A 16,173-nucleotide genomic window follows, 5' to 3' on the forward strand; every position below is an offset into this window, starting at 1 on the left:
AGAGAGAGAGAGAGAGAGAGACATGTTCTCTATTAACTGGAAGTAATACATTTCCAATATCTATCGAACACAGTTGTATAATGCATGTACGTCTGGTGAGGGGACCATTTGATACCACAAAACTGAAATGTTGCCCTCACCAACAAAGCAAGTGACTTTCTGTTGTTTTGACATAATAGATGACATATTATCTGTAGATAGTAGATACTATATCTGTATGTGTACATCCCTTACCTACTATTACTAGTTACACTGCTGGCCAGTATGACTTACTACCATTGTGTCTTTACCACTGTAGCTACATATTAATACTACAACTCTGTACATCTGATTAGCACTATTACTCAGAAGTACTCATTTATATATTTTATAATCACCTGTACAGTACATTGTATATTACTATTGCACTTTACTGTTACATTTGCACTCTGGTTGGATGTCAAACTTCTTTTCATTGTACTGTACTTGTGCTGTATTGTGATAATACATTTGAATCCAATCTAATCATTTTGATGTTACGTTTTTATGTCTGTGACCTTCAAAGGGCTAGAAAATAGCTGTGTACCGGATCTCCTCTCTGGTAAACAAGAATACCCTGAAGACTCTGGCAGGAGCACTCATTCAGGGGTACTACGACTATGCTTGCACCTCATGGTACCAAAGCACCTCAAAGGCGCTAAAAACAAAATTACAAGCATCTCAAAACAAACTGGTCAGACTACTGCTTGACCTTACTCCTAGAACCCACCTCACCCCTGCCCACTTTGACAACCTAGGATGGCTTAGAGTAGACGACAGAGTACAGCAACTTGCAATGGGCCTGGTCTACAAGATACACTACACGACCAAGGTACCCGTCAAAATACTTCCCAAAGGTCAGTGAATACCACGATCACAACACCAGAGGGAGCTCCACAAATCATGTTAAACCCAGATTCGGCTCAAATAAGGGACTAAACACGTTTCGCAATTATGCCACATCAATGTGGAACGCCCTACCCAAAGCTGTAAAGGAATGTGGATCACTACCCACTTTCAAAACCTCTCTCAAGGGACACCTACGGGAGACTGCAATTCAACACTGGCCCCTGTAAATATCCTAACCCAACCCCCTCCAATGTACAGTCATTTACGTACCTAGTATGGTTTTGTCAATAGTCCAATGTACAATTTTGTTTGTTTGTACAGTGTCTCCTCCCCCCCCCCCCTCAATGTACAGTTTTGCTTGTTTATACAGTGTGCCCCCCCCCCCCCCCCCCAACCACCTCCAATGTAAATGACCCAGTATGGTTGTCAATATCCCAATGTACCCAACCCCCCCCACCCAACCTCCTCCAATGTACAGTTTCTACGTCAAATGTATATACTCCCTTTTCTTGACTCCTTCTGTATCACAAACAGTACTGTATTTGCAAATCTGGTATGTCATAAATGTATAGATGTAGCAGTACTGACTATCTGTATGTCATGTATGTCATATATGTCCTGATGAATTGAAAATGGGGGACCCTGATGTAAACAAGACGAAAGTCTTTCTCTGGTCTGCATCCCCTTAACAATTGTGTGTATTGAGCTGTACTGTATTGTACCCATTCTGCAATCTGTTAATAAAGTTTTCAATCAATCAATCAATCAACAACCAACCCCAGTCTCCCCCGCGCCGTCTGTCAAAGTCATTTTGGATATTAGGCTGTTTGATCTTGTACGTTTGTCATCTACATGCCAGTATCATCTATCTACACAAGGCTTTCTATCGAGCTTGATTAAACCTACTGTTTGAAGTGAGAAGTGCACCTTGCAATTCAAAGATGAGCCACTAGATGGCAGCAGGGTACTTTACAAGAGCTTGAGTTTCCTCGCCTGCAAAAATAGCTTATTTTCTTTCAGACAATGTAATTTCATCAGTCAAGACATTCTATTTAAATGTTTCATTAATTATTCAAAGGCCTTAGTGGGCTTAGTGGGGTATAACCACCGCTTTCCAAAAATGTATACATCACACCTACAGGCTACCATTTTGCAGCACTTGGGCTACATTCACACTGCAAGCCCTAGTGCTCAATTCAGATTGTATTGCTCCGATCAGATTTTTTTTGTTTGCAGAATTTTTTTCATGCGGCCAATATCAGTTTCCAGTGTGAACTGGTGACGCTCCTGAACTGACATGCGCAAATCAACAATAAAGAAGATGGACGTAAACATGGAGGACACTGTGTGGAGTTTGCATGTTCTCCCCGTGCTCGCAAGGGTTTCCCCTCCCAATAAGATAAACCCAATGGAAAAACATGCACAACAGATCGCTAGTGCTGTTGTGTCCCTGACGAAGACGGACAGGAGCACTTGGATTGGTCCCTGGGGTGCGGCCACATGCCACAGCCCTTATCTTGCCATGACAACTGGCCACTGGCCATGACAACATCCCCTCCAAATTCCTCAGAGACGCAGCAGCCACCATCACCCCAGTCATCACACACATAATAAACCTCTCTATAAAACAGGGACACGTCCCCAAGGACTTCAAAATTGCAAGAGTGACCCCTCTGCACAAAAAGGGCAGCAAATTAGACCCAGGCAACTACCGCCCTGTTTCTATTCTTACCTCCATCTCGAAAGTCATGGAGAAAATAGTCTACGAACAGGTCGAAAAGTACCTGGCGGAAAAAAATCGAATCTACGAATTCCAATCTGGCTTCAGAACGTCCCACTCCACTGACACATGCCTCCTCTATTTGAACGACCACATCAAACAAGTGGTGGACGCGGGCAAATACTGCGGCATGGTCATGCTGGACCTACAAAAGGCCTTTGACACTGTCAATCACTCCATTCTGATTGACAAGCTAAAAGCAATTGGTTTTGATATATCAGTGAGCTGGATGCAATCCTACCTGGAGGGGAGAGAACAGATGGTAGAGGTAAACGGTACTCTACCCCCCCCCCCCCCTCACAGTGAGCTGTGGTGTTCCACAAGGAAGCATACTAGGACCGCTACTCTTCCTAATTTATGCAAATGACATGTCGTCAGCCTGTGACTGCAACTTGTTCCTGTTTGCGGACGACTCAGCCCTGCTGGTCTCTGACAAGAACAAGTTGCAGGTTGAAAAAACCCTCAGCTCGGAACTAGGAAAAATCTGCATATGGCTCGCTGATAACAAACTATCATTACACATGGGCAAAACAGAGTCCATTCTCTTCGGTTCAAATAACAAACTCAGCAAGACCGACGGCTTCTCAGTTACAGTGGGTGACAATATTGTCACAAGGAAAGACAAAATTACCTACCTGGGTTCCATCCTAGAGGCAAATCTTTCCTGTGACAAAATGGCATCCAATGTAATAAAAAAAGTCAACCAACGAACTAGATTCTTGTACCGGATCTCCTCTCTGGTAAACAAGAATACCCTGAAGACTCTGGCAGGAGCACTCATTCAAGGGTACTACAACTATGCGTGCACCTCATGGTACCAAAGCACCTCAAAGGCGCTTAAAACAAAATTACAAACATCACAAAACAAACTGGTCAGACTATTACTTGACCTGAACCCCAGAACCCACCTCACCCCTGCCCACTTTGACAACCTAGGATGGCTTAGAGTAGACGACAGAGTACAGCAACTTGCAATGGGCCTGGTCTACAAGATACACTATACGACCGGGGTGCCCATGTACATGTCAAAATACTTCCCAAAGGTCAGTGAATACCACAACCACTACACCAGAGGAAGCTCAACAAATCATGTTAAACCCAGATTCGGCTCAAACAAGGGACTAAACACATTTCGCAATTATGCCACAACAATGTGGAATGCCCTACCCAAAGCTGTAAAGGAATGTGAATCCCTGCCCACATTCAAAACCGCTCTTAAAGAGCACCTACGGGAGGCTGCAATTCGAAACTGGCCACCGTAAATGCCCAAAACCCCCACCACCTCCTAATAGACAGTCTCCTCCCCACCGCATGTATATATTCCCTCCCCGCCGTATGTATATTTTAGTGCTGTCAGGCGATTAAAAAAATGTATCTAATTAATTACAGGATTTGTAATTAATTAATCTAATTAATCGCATTTTAATCGCATAACCATTTTAGGCCCGATATTCTATATTCTATAATCATATTTCAAATTGCATGTGTCCGGATGGCAGAATTCAGTACTGTATCTACAAAACCTTCTGTTTAATCATCTTCCATTTATTCTTTTGCTTAGATTTTTCAGGTCTGGTAAATTTTAGAATGGTGTTATTCACAGTCAACGATAAAAAAAAATGTAAATAAAATTTAATTGATATTCTCATTTGGTTCATTACAATTTACTCAAGCCTAGTAACATACACACAGTATTTCTGACACTGGGAATACATTCCCTGAGATCCATAGATGTCCCTAGAATCAGATACCAAGAACATGCAAATGGACCATTTAAAAAAAAAATCTGTAAATGTTTATTCTACGTTCTTATGGAAAAATTTAACTGTTTTTAATTTTTTAATTTTGATTTAATTTTCATAACGCGATCATTTGCTGTGTAATTAATTAATCTAATTAATGCGATAAACTGACAGCCCTAGTATATTTCTCTCCCACCCACCCACCCCCTCCTAATGTACAGTCCCCTCCCCATCATATGTATATACTCTGTCAGGATCTAGGGGTAACAGTACTGTATATTTGAATACCGTTTATGTCACAAATGTATCAGTACTAAATACCTATATGTCCCTATGCCATAAATGTCATGTATGTTGAGTATGTCATAAATGTCTATATGAATTGAAAATGGGGGACCCTGATGGAAACAAGACAAACGTCTTTCTCAGGTCTGCATCCCCTTAACAATTGTGTGTATTGAGCCGTACTGTATTGTACCCATTCTGCAATCTGTTAAATAAAGTTTTCATTCATTCATTCATCTTATTATTGCCCTTGGGGGGGAAGGACAACGGGATGGGTCAAGCGCAGCAAAAAAATTATTGCATGTGTGTGTTCCTGTGTGTGCTGCCCATCGCATGTGTGTGTCACTGCATGATAAATAAAGACGTCTTCAAAAAGTCCAGTTTATTATGAACCCTAGTTATATGATTACATTACAGGCAAAGCATGTTGCTATGGACTATGCTTGCGCCTATGGGTGCTTGTTGAAATAACTTTGCATGCACCTATCATTAACCTAGCCACGCCCACCTCCCTAGTATATAACCAGGTGAAGTGGCCATGCTCACCCTTCCGAGCCCCGCATTTCACGCTTTGCTAGTAATCATATAACTAGGGTTATTGGATAACCTTCATTATATTCATACTGGTTGCACGTCTTGCTTCGCTTATTGGACTAATGTGCAGAAAGCAAGCACATGGCCATTGGCCCCTTCTAGACCATCAAAAGTGAGGAGGGTCCTAGCCCCACACTCGTCCTAACGAGGAGAAGAAGGATAGAACACAGACACTGCGCGTAACAGGGCACAGCTCCCTAAAACGCACACAATGTGAGTAAACCATGCATAATGAATGAATTAATGAATGATAACTTTATTTAACAGATTGCAGAATGGGTACAATACAGTACGACTCAATACACACAACTGTTAAGGGGATGCAGACCAGAGAAAGACGTTTGTCTTGTTTACATCAGGGTCCCCCATTTTCAATTCATAGCAACATTTATGACATACACAACATACATGACATCATGACATTTATGGCATAGGGACATACATGACATACAGGTATATAGTACTGTTACATTTGTGACATATATGATATGCAAATATACAGTACTGTTACCCATAGATCCTAACAGAATATATACATATGATGGGGAGGAGACTGTACATTAGGAGGGGGTGGGTGGGTGGGAGAAAAATATACATACGGTGGCGAGAGAATATATACATACGGTGGGGAGGAGACTGTCTATTAGGAAGGGGTGGGGGGGGGGGGGGGGTGGGTTGGAAATTTACAGTGGCCAGTTTCTTTAATTTTTGTATCTACTTTTTCTCCCATTTTCTATTTTTCACCCATCCCAATTTCGTATTGTCCAATTCTACCCTCCCCTGTCTCGAACGCTGTTAGGCCATGCCTCCCACAGGCCGGCTGCAATGTGGACGAAGCCTTGCATCACGTGTCCCCTCCGGTACACGAGGAGGCAGCCGTCGCATCTTTTCACCTGCACAGCGCGATCTCTCAGCGGCGAGGGTCTGCGTGGGAGGGACACGCCGCCCTTGTTGCTTCCTGATTCTGCTGCGCAGGCGCACCAACCGACCTGTAGGAGTCGCTGTCCACAACGTCCGATCCCCACCCACCAGCTTCCCACCCAATAATACTGCCAATTGTATTAGTATGAACGACCAGCCAAGCTGGTAGCAATGCCGAGAGCTGGGCTCGAACCCAGCATCTCCTGCATTAGTGGCGAGCGCGTTTCCCACTGTCCCACTTAGCCGCCCTACGGTGGCCAGTTTCGAAATGCAGCCTCCCGTATGTGCTCTTTAAGAGCGGTTTTGAATGTGGGTAGGGATTCACATCTTTTTACGGCTGTGGGTAGGGCGTTCCACATTGTTGTAGTGTAACGGAGGTACCGCAGTATATCCACAGTCACGATGGTACAAGTAGTTCAGTGGCTGTGGATGGTAAGCGGTACTGCAAGTAAACTCACTCCCCAGAGGCATCCAGACCCAGAAGCAAGAAGTGAATTCACTTCTTGGTATAGTGGTCTGTGATGCCGCCCGCGACGCGGGAGATTGGGGTTCAACTCCCACTCAGGGCGATCCCTTAAAAAGTCACTTTTTTTGGAAATTAGCTTATTTAACATCTTCCCTGGAGTTAGACAAGAAGATGCATACCTTTTTTGTCTCTGTGCGTGCATTTTAGCTTTGGGAATAGACGCTCCGTTAGCATAGCTTAGCTTCATCACTGGAAGTGAGGCAGGACAGTAGCCTTACAGTGCCTTACAGTGTATTGCAAGGTCTGACATTGACCAAACTTGATATGCATGACCTTGGTGGGCTCTAGGTCAACTCCTGAAAAGGGGGTCAATGTCAGACTTTGCAATCAAAAGTTAGGGGGCTAATAACCCTTGCCATAATTTCAGTGCGCCCCCTAACTTTTGATTGCAAGGTCTGACATTGACCCCCTTTTCAGGAGTTGACCTAGAGCCCACCAAGGTCATGCATATCAAGTTTGGTCAATGTCAGACCTTGCAATACACTGTAAGGCACTGTAAGGCTACTGTCCTGCCTCACTTCCAGTGATGAAGCTAAGCTATGCTAACGGAGCGTCTATTCCCAAAGCTAAAATGCACGCACAGAGACAAAAAAGGTATGCATCTTCTTGTCTAACTCCAGGGAAGATGTTAAATAAGCTAATTTCCAAAAAAAGTGGAGTTCCCCTTTAACAGGGGTCGAATCGACTAAACACAACGCAACAAGATCACACCGGTCACATGTGGTGCCGTGACCCGGATGCCCTGGGTGGAGTGAGTTTAGGGGGGTGAGTGTAACGGAGGTACCGCAGTATATCCACAGTCACGATGGTAAAAGTAGTTCAGTGGCTGTGGATGGTAAGCGGTACTGCAAGTAAACTCACTCCCCAGAGGCATCCAGACCCGGAAGCAAGAAGTGAATTCACTTCTTGGTATAGTGGTCTGTGATGCCGCCCGCAACGCGGGGTTCAACTCCCACTCAGGGCGATCCCTTAACAGGGGTTGAATCGACTAAACACAACGCAACAAGATCACACCGGTCACAGTGGCATAATTGCAAAATGTGTTTAGTCCCTTGTTTGTGCCGAATCTGGGTTGCACATGATTTGTGGAACTCCCTCTGGTGTTGTGGGCATGGTATTCACTGACCTTTGGGAAGTATTTCGACATGTACATGGGTACCTGTGTGGTGTAGTGTATCTTGTAGACCAGGCCCATTGCAAGTTGCTGTACTCTGTCGTCTACTCTAAGCCATCCTAGGTAGTCAAAGTGGGCAGGGGTGAGGTGGGTTCTAGGAGTAAGGTCAAGTAGTAGTCTGACCAGTTTGTTTTGTGATGTTTGTAATCTTGTTTTTAGCGCCTTTGAGGTGCTTTGGTACCATGAGGTGCAAGCATAGTCGTAGTACCCTTGAATGAGTGCTCCTGCCAGAGTCTTCAGGGTATTCTTGTTTACCAGAGAGGAGATCTGGTACAAGAATCTAGTTCGTTGGTTGACTTTTTTGATTACATTGGATGTAATCAAAGATTTGCCTCTAGGATGGAACCCAGGTATGTAATTTCATCTTTCCTTGTGACAATACCCAGTGTTCCTTGTGACAATAATCCTTGTGTTTTACCCAGGTGTAATGATAGTTTGTTATCAGCGAGCCAGGTGCAGATTCTGCCGAGTTCTGAGCTAAGGGTTTTTTCAACCTGTAACTTGTTCTTGTCAGAGACCAGCAGGGCTGAGTCATCCGCGAACAAGAACAAGTTGCAGTTACAAGCTGACAACATTTCATTTGCATAAATTAGGAACAGTAGCGGTCCTAGTATGCTTCCTTGTGGAACACCACAGCTCACTGTGAGGTGGGGGGGATAGAGTACCGTTTACCTCCACCATCTGTTCTCTCCCCTCCAGGTAGGATTGCATCCAGCTCACTGATAGACTATCAAAACCAATTGCTTTTAGCTTGTCAATCAGAATGGAGATTGACAGTGTCGAAGGCCTTTTGTAGGTCCAGCATGACCATGCCGCAGTATTTGCCTGCGTCCACCTCTTGTTTGATGCGGTTGTTCAAATAGAGAAGGCATGTGTCAGTGGAGTGGGATGTTCTGAAGCCAGATTGGAATTCGTAGATTCGATTTTTTTCCGCAAGGTACTTTTAGACCTGTTTCTAGAAAACCTTTTCCATGACTTTCGAGATGGAGGTAAGAATAGGGCACACATGGGCCACAGTCATCACACATCCCAGCTATTATACTAACAGCGGGATGATGGTGAGGTCCCAGGACTAAGGACCGCATGAGAGACAGAACTCTCAGTCATGTCCTGATGAAAGGACCCGGGGAGGACCACGATGCCACAGCGCACATGTGCTCCACCGAGACCCCTCTGAGCAGAATGGTAAAATGGTAAATGGCTGCTTTTTTATATAGCGCTTTTATCCAAAGCGCTTTACAATTTGTTACTCACATTTTACCCATTCACTCACACATCCACACACCGACGGCGTGTGGATGTGTGCAAAGTGCCAACCTGCTCATCGGGAGCAATTAGGGGTTAAGTGTCTTGCTCAAGGACACATGGACACGCTGCCCGGGAGGAGCGTGAATCGAACCGGAAACCTCCGGATTGCCAGACGACTGCTCTACCTCGCGAGCCACTGTCGCCCCCAGAAGAAGCTGCCACAGGTAGAGTGCGCTCGGATCCCTGCGGGGGGAACCTGTCCAGCCAAGGTATAGCAAAGGGCGATTCGATTCCCTCTCATAACCAATGTGACAGGCGTTTGTGTTGACAGCCCTTTACCGGTGTTAGGGCCACCGTGACAAACCAACTCACGTTGACTGGTAGCCCTGAGGTCCTGTGCGCGCCTAACATAAATCACAAAGTGCACAAATAGGACACAACAAGTGAAGGCTCTTCTCCACCTCACCAGCGTGAGGGGGAGGGTGGAATGCGCTGCTCACCATATCCCTGGAGTGATAAGAGCTCCGGATGATTTTGGGCACAAAGGCTGTATTGGGTCTCAGAGTAGTACAGCTATTATTTCCCTGAATAGGAAATATTCGATGACACTCTCCCGGGATGACACTCTCCCAGGACCTAAAATGGGAGCTGAATTCCATCGCTCTCAACAAAAAGGCCCGGAAGAGGATGTTCTTTCTACGTCAGCTGAGGAAGTTCAGGCTGCCGAGGACCATGATGGTCCAGTTTTACACCGCCATCATCCAGTCCATCCTCACCCTCTCCATCATCACCTGGTTCCCTGCAGCCACGGTCAGGGACAAGGCCAAGCTGCAGCGGGTGATACGCTCGGGTGATAAATGTCTTCCCCTCAGCAGCTCGCCTGGTAAATGAGTCAGGTGTCCCCCTGCTCCAACCCCCCCCCCTTTATGGCGAGCTGCTAGGGCTGGACTTCTGGACTTTGTGCTGCACTGTATCCATGTCCCAAACCACTGCACTTTACAGTCTTATTGTTGTCTCACTGTTCTGTCCTGTTTTGCACTTTATAATTATTTATTTACTGTTGTGTTGTTCTTAATTGTGAAAAAAAAGCATGCACTGTAAATGTGGAATCACGTTCCATTTGTACTACAATATGGTGAATAAAGTCATCTGAATCTGAATCTGAATAGACAGGCACTCTGGTTGAACCGAACGAGCGCATAGCTCACTTACACGTTTAGCAGAAGTGATAACAAAGGAGAAACAAAGTCTAAAAAGACAGCTGATTCAACAGCGCAAGCTTGCGCGGTTCAATAGAGGCATCAAAAAGTCTGACTAAGACCAGCGGGAGGTCCCAACCTTGGGGACAAACTACATTTAATAGGCTTGAGACACCTTGGGCCCAGCAAAAAAAATTATTTTACAAGAGGGTGGCAGAATAGGGGCTTTCCCTCAAAGCCTCTATGACAGGAGGATACAGCCGCAGCATATTACGTAGCATTTTCCAAGAAACAATGTCCCACCTACTTTTTCTAGTTATACCACTGGTCAGACAGTAACTCAGTATGGCTTACTACCATAGTATATTTGTACGTAATTACACTGTAAATACATCATTGTTTACACTATTTATTTTTCTCATATTTCTATATTCAGAGGTAATATATTGTATATATATACTTTTCTACTATTACCCTGCCCATACCTGTACGTACCCCCCCCCCCCCTCCCCCTGCTGCTATGACACCTGCATTTCCCCAAGGGGATCAATAAAGGAATATCGTATCCTATCATATATTACTCAGTAGTATTCATTTATATATACTTCAGTTGAATCACCTGTACATTGTATATGACTATTGCACTTTACTGTTACATGTCCACTCTGGTTAGATTCCTTTCGTTGTACTGTACTTGTGCTGTATGATGACAATACATTGGAATCTAATCTAATCTATAATACCATTGAGTTCAATGTAATTGTAAAAGCACCTATTGTCATATGGTTCTGCAAAACGTTCTGCTTTTCTGTTTCATCCATAGCGTAATGTGTTTTTATCTACACTTGCACAAATGGTCTCATTTGTGAAAGTTCAAGCTTTCACTGATTCACTAAAGCATAATCAAAAAGTGTCCCTATGGGAAAATGTATGATTGAAATATCTTTTAATGTAGCCCACCAGATGGCGACAGTCACCACTTTCCCTTCCCTATTCAGAAAGACAACATTATTTGTCATGTGTAATGTGTTGTGACTACATTATGTGTTGATGTTACATTGATGTAATTTAACCCTTTCACTACCACACTACCAAATGGTTAAACCTTTCACTGTGACAATACATACGGTTAACCCTTTCACTGCCACACGACAAAGGGTTAACCCTTTCACAACCACACTACAGGTTAACCCTTTCACTACCACACTACAGACGGTTGTGGTAGTGAAAGGTTAACCTTCTGTAGTGTGGTATTGAAAGGGTTAAATTATGTGGCTAGGGCCAACCTGACCTGTGACCATTCTTCATTACAATAGTACATATATGATTACAATCTGTGTACACAACTTCCTGCAAAATGTGTACATAAAATGTATACATCTATGTATGCTTATCCAGTGCAATCGCTTGTAATGTGCAAAAGGACAATGTGCAATCTATTCCAGCACTTTACAATTCAAGTGCAATAAAATGAGCACATTAGCACTCTGTACAAGGACCAGTCACCTTAACAGTTGGTACCTAAAGCACCTTAAACGTATAGTCTTCCTACTTCCTATTTGTCTCACCACATCGTACATAGTACATTGTCATTGTCTGTTTCATCTATTGTCTGTTTTTTATGGTTGTGAAGTGTATGTCATTTAGTAACTTGTAGTAACTGTTGTCTGTTCTTTTGCATACATAGATTGTCTGATCTGTTAACATCAACCTGCAATGTAACTACAGCCTCTGGCTATAATCTGTCATATTTACATGAACATGTTTGTTAATATGTACCTATTTTAAATATAAAAATAAACAGACATGCTAATTGATCCCACTGACCTCCACTAGCATTGCAAACACAACATGCTAACACATGTTAACCATTAAATCTCTGTAAAGACATTTGCTGTAAAATGTGGGACACAATTAGTCAGGCCTCTGTTGATAACTTGCAAGGGATTCAGATTCAGATGTTATTGTCACATCATCCATACTGTGTACAGCATACTTAAGCAATAATACACGAGAAGCAGTGGGATGTCATGAATATTGCCACGGCTGTGATGCGCCTGCAGCCACGAGAGCGAAGCTCGAGTACCGTAGGCATCACAGCCGTGGCAATATTCATGACATCCCACTGGCATCAGAGTGTATTATTGCTTTTATACAACAGGTTGTGTCGGGAACATTTTTGGATGAATACAGACAATTCTAGGGTCTTTTATATCGATTTCAGTGAACTTGGCGTAGAAAGATTGTTCCTAAAGATGTCTCGTCGTTGCTATGGAATTTCAAATGGAGTATAGGCTATCATCTATCAACAAGCTTGGCAACGCAAACAAATGACGTATTAGTCTAATAATGCAAGCGAAAGTCGGAAAAAGTCATCAGCACTTCGGACAGTTCCGGGAGTTGGGCCAGTTCAATGCCCAGGCCGTCGACTTGGTGGTGTTGAAGGATTAAACCATGCATTTTCTTTTACTTTATGTACATTATACCTGTTATGTCTTATTCTTATTACTTGTATTATTGCACAATCGCTGCGGGCATGACTTTCAGTGTATGCCTTGTATGCCGTGACAAATAAAACTCTTGACTTGACTTTTCTCCAGCATGTCCTCATCTTTCGTTGGAATGGCATGTCTAATAATGCTGTTTTTATGAATACCGTTAGATGTAGGCCCGTCCTCTATATCTATCCACTCGTTTATTAACGGGTACGTTAAATCAAACATAATGTTGGCCACGGAGTAGGTCATGTTGACAGTTTCCGTTTGATGAATGGCAGTTGACATTTTCTACAACATTCTAAAGCCAGCGCTGTGGTATATTCATGGTGATTTAACTGTGAGTATATCATGAATATACTCACGGTTTAGAACGCTCTCGACCAATCACAATGCGTGGTACAGGATGTTATCATCACATCATACTGTACACAGCATACATGTTATTGTCACATCATACTGTACACAGCATACAGGATGTTATTGTCACATCATCCATACTGTACAGCATACAGGATGTTATTGTCACATCATCCATACTGTACACAGCATACAGGATGTTATTGTCACATCATCCATACTGTACAGCATACAGGGTGTTATTGTCACATCGTCCATACTGTACAGCATACAGGGTGTTATTCTCACATCATCCATACTGTACACTACAGTATACAGGATGTTATTCATCTATTCAATGTGTCAGTGTCTTACCTTACAGGGAGAAAGCAAATGGTCGATGTTGGTGAAACACTCTCAGAGCCAAGGGCCACTACATGTGGGGTACCCCAAGGGAGTGTGCTTGGCCTTCTGTTTTTCTTACTGTATATTAATGATCTCAAATCAGCTTGTTCCACTAATAAATGTTTGCACTGGTGTCCCATAAAGACATGGTAGTTGTGGAAGAGATTTTGAGCAGGGAGTTGGGTAGAGTGAGCATTTGGCTATCGGGCAATAAATTATCCCTCCACGTAGGAACAACTGAATCAATCCTCTTTGGCTCCAAAATAAAGCTAAAAAGACTTTCAACCTGGGAATTGAAGGTAGGGGATTTTTATCATTACTGCAAAAGATTCTGTGAATTACTTAGGCTGCATCTTGGACAAGTCTTTGTCAGGGGAGAATATGGCCTTAAAGGCTCTGACCAAAAAAAACAAAGAAAAACAAATTCTTAGCAAGAAAAATCATATCTGCACAATTCAAACACACTGAAGACATTGGCAGATTCCTTAGTGCAGTGTCACTTTGACTGCGCGTGTACATCCTGGTATAGTTGCTCACCTAAACAAATAAAGCATATATTACCGACATCTCAAAATAAGTTAGGTAGGACTGTGCTTAAACTTCACCCCGTACAATATCAATGACTCACACTTTGATGGTCTGAATTGGTTAGCAGTAGGGATGTCCGATATTATTGGCCTACCGATATTATCGGCCGATATTGGCATAAAAATGTGATATCGGAAAATATCTGTATCGTTTTTTTTTTTACATCTATTTAACCTTTATTTACCCAGGCAAGCAAGTAAGAACAAATTATTATTTTATTTATTGTCAAAGTATGCATAATGTTGTGTTAATTACACAACAAGAGATATGTAATGTTAATTACCTGAAATTATTCCGTTTTTTGGGGGGGGGGACCCTGTATATATCGGTATCGGTTGATATCGGTATCGGAAATTAAGAGTTGGACAATATCGGTATATCGGTATCGGTATCCTCTTCTATGCTGTGGCATGCTGGGGAGGCCACATCAACTCAAGGGACACCAACAAGCTCAACAAGCTGGTGAGGAAGGCTAGCTCCGTGGTGGGAGTCGAGCTACCTAGACTTGAGGTGATGGCAGAGAGGGGGATGATAAGGAAGCTGGCTGCCATCATGGAGAACCCCTACCACCCCCTCTACGACGAGCTAGTCAAGATGAGAAGCTCGTTCAGCCACAGACTCATTCCCCCACGACCAGGGGCGTAGCTGGGGGGGGGGTAGCTTAGGATGATTCCAAGGGCCCAGCACTGGGGGGGGGGCCCCAAAAAAAATAATTTTTTTTTTTTACTAGACATCACTCAGGTGTATTATTGATGCTCTCATTGATACTATGTTTGTTTCTGAAATGTGTGTGTGTGTGTGTGTGTGTGTGTGTGTGTGTGTGTGTGTGTGTGTGTGTGTGTGTGTGTGTGTGTGTGTGTGTGTGTGTGTGTGTGTGTGTGTGTGTGTGTGTGTGTGTGTGTGTGTGTGTGTGTGTGTGTGTGATATATAGAGAGAGAGGGGGGGCTTTGGTAGACTATTGCATTGGTCCATTCATTGAAGATGAACGCAATGCGACATCCTTTACTAGGCTCACCCACCAACAGTGCAGGTGCTGAACTGCTGATCCGAATGTATAGGTAAAAACCATATTATGCGTTTTCATCAATAAACAAATTGCCAAAAAGAAATTCGCTTGCGCGCTTGCGCGTGCTCGCATTCACTGGGGGCCGACAAATACATTCTTTCATGGGGCCCAGAATCTGGAGCTACACCCCTGCCCACGACACTCAACTAACCGCCTCGGACAGTCCTTTATACCAGCGGCCATCAGGCTCCACAACAGTGGGCAGCGACTAACAGCCTCCAGGCTCCACAACAGGGGGCAGCGACAGCGACTGCTACCAGACATTGACCTGGGACTTATAGGAACCCAAGGAGGACAACCTACACTACCTTAGGCTTACTGCACCTTATGTGGATACCGTGATACTGTGAATAATATATACTCAGTAGATAGTAAATTATAACACTACCTTATGCATACTGCACCTTATGTGACACTGTGAATAATGTGAATATTTCTTCAGCTAGTCAGATAGTAAATTATATTGACCATATTGACCAAATTGTTTACACTGCCTGTGTTGTTTTTACTACCTGTACATTGTGTTGTTGTTTTACTACCTGTACCCCCCCCCCTCCCCCCATGCTGCTATGATGCCTGAATTTCCCCAAGGGGATCAATAAAGGAATATCTTATCTTATAAAAAAGCCAATATCGAGCATCCCTAGTTAGCAGGAAAAGAGAGTGGCTCAGATTAAGTTGGGGCTGACATTTAGAATAAGGAACGCTACAGTCCCTGCATATCTGGTCATTTATTTTAGTTGGTTGAGTGAGACTCACACTTACTCCACGAGAGGCAGCCATACGGATATAATTCCACACAGGTTCAAGAGTACTATGGGGCAAAACAAATGTTTGTATACGGCAGGAGTTCTATGGAACCAATTACCCACCCCTTGCAAAGCACTAGCTACGGGAAGAGGCTTTAAGACCGCTTTAAAAAAGTGGTTGGCATCTGCCTCTAT

This window comes from Notolepis coatsorum (assembly GCF_963971535.1).
Source record: "Notolepis coatsorum genome assembly, chromosome: 1".
Lineage (NCBI taxonomy): Eukaryota > Metazoa > Chordata > Actinopteri > Aulopiformes > Paralepididae > Notolepis > Notolepis coatsorum.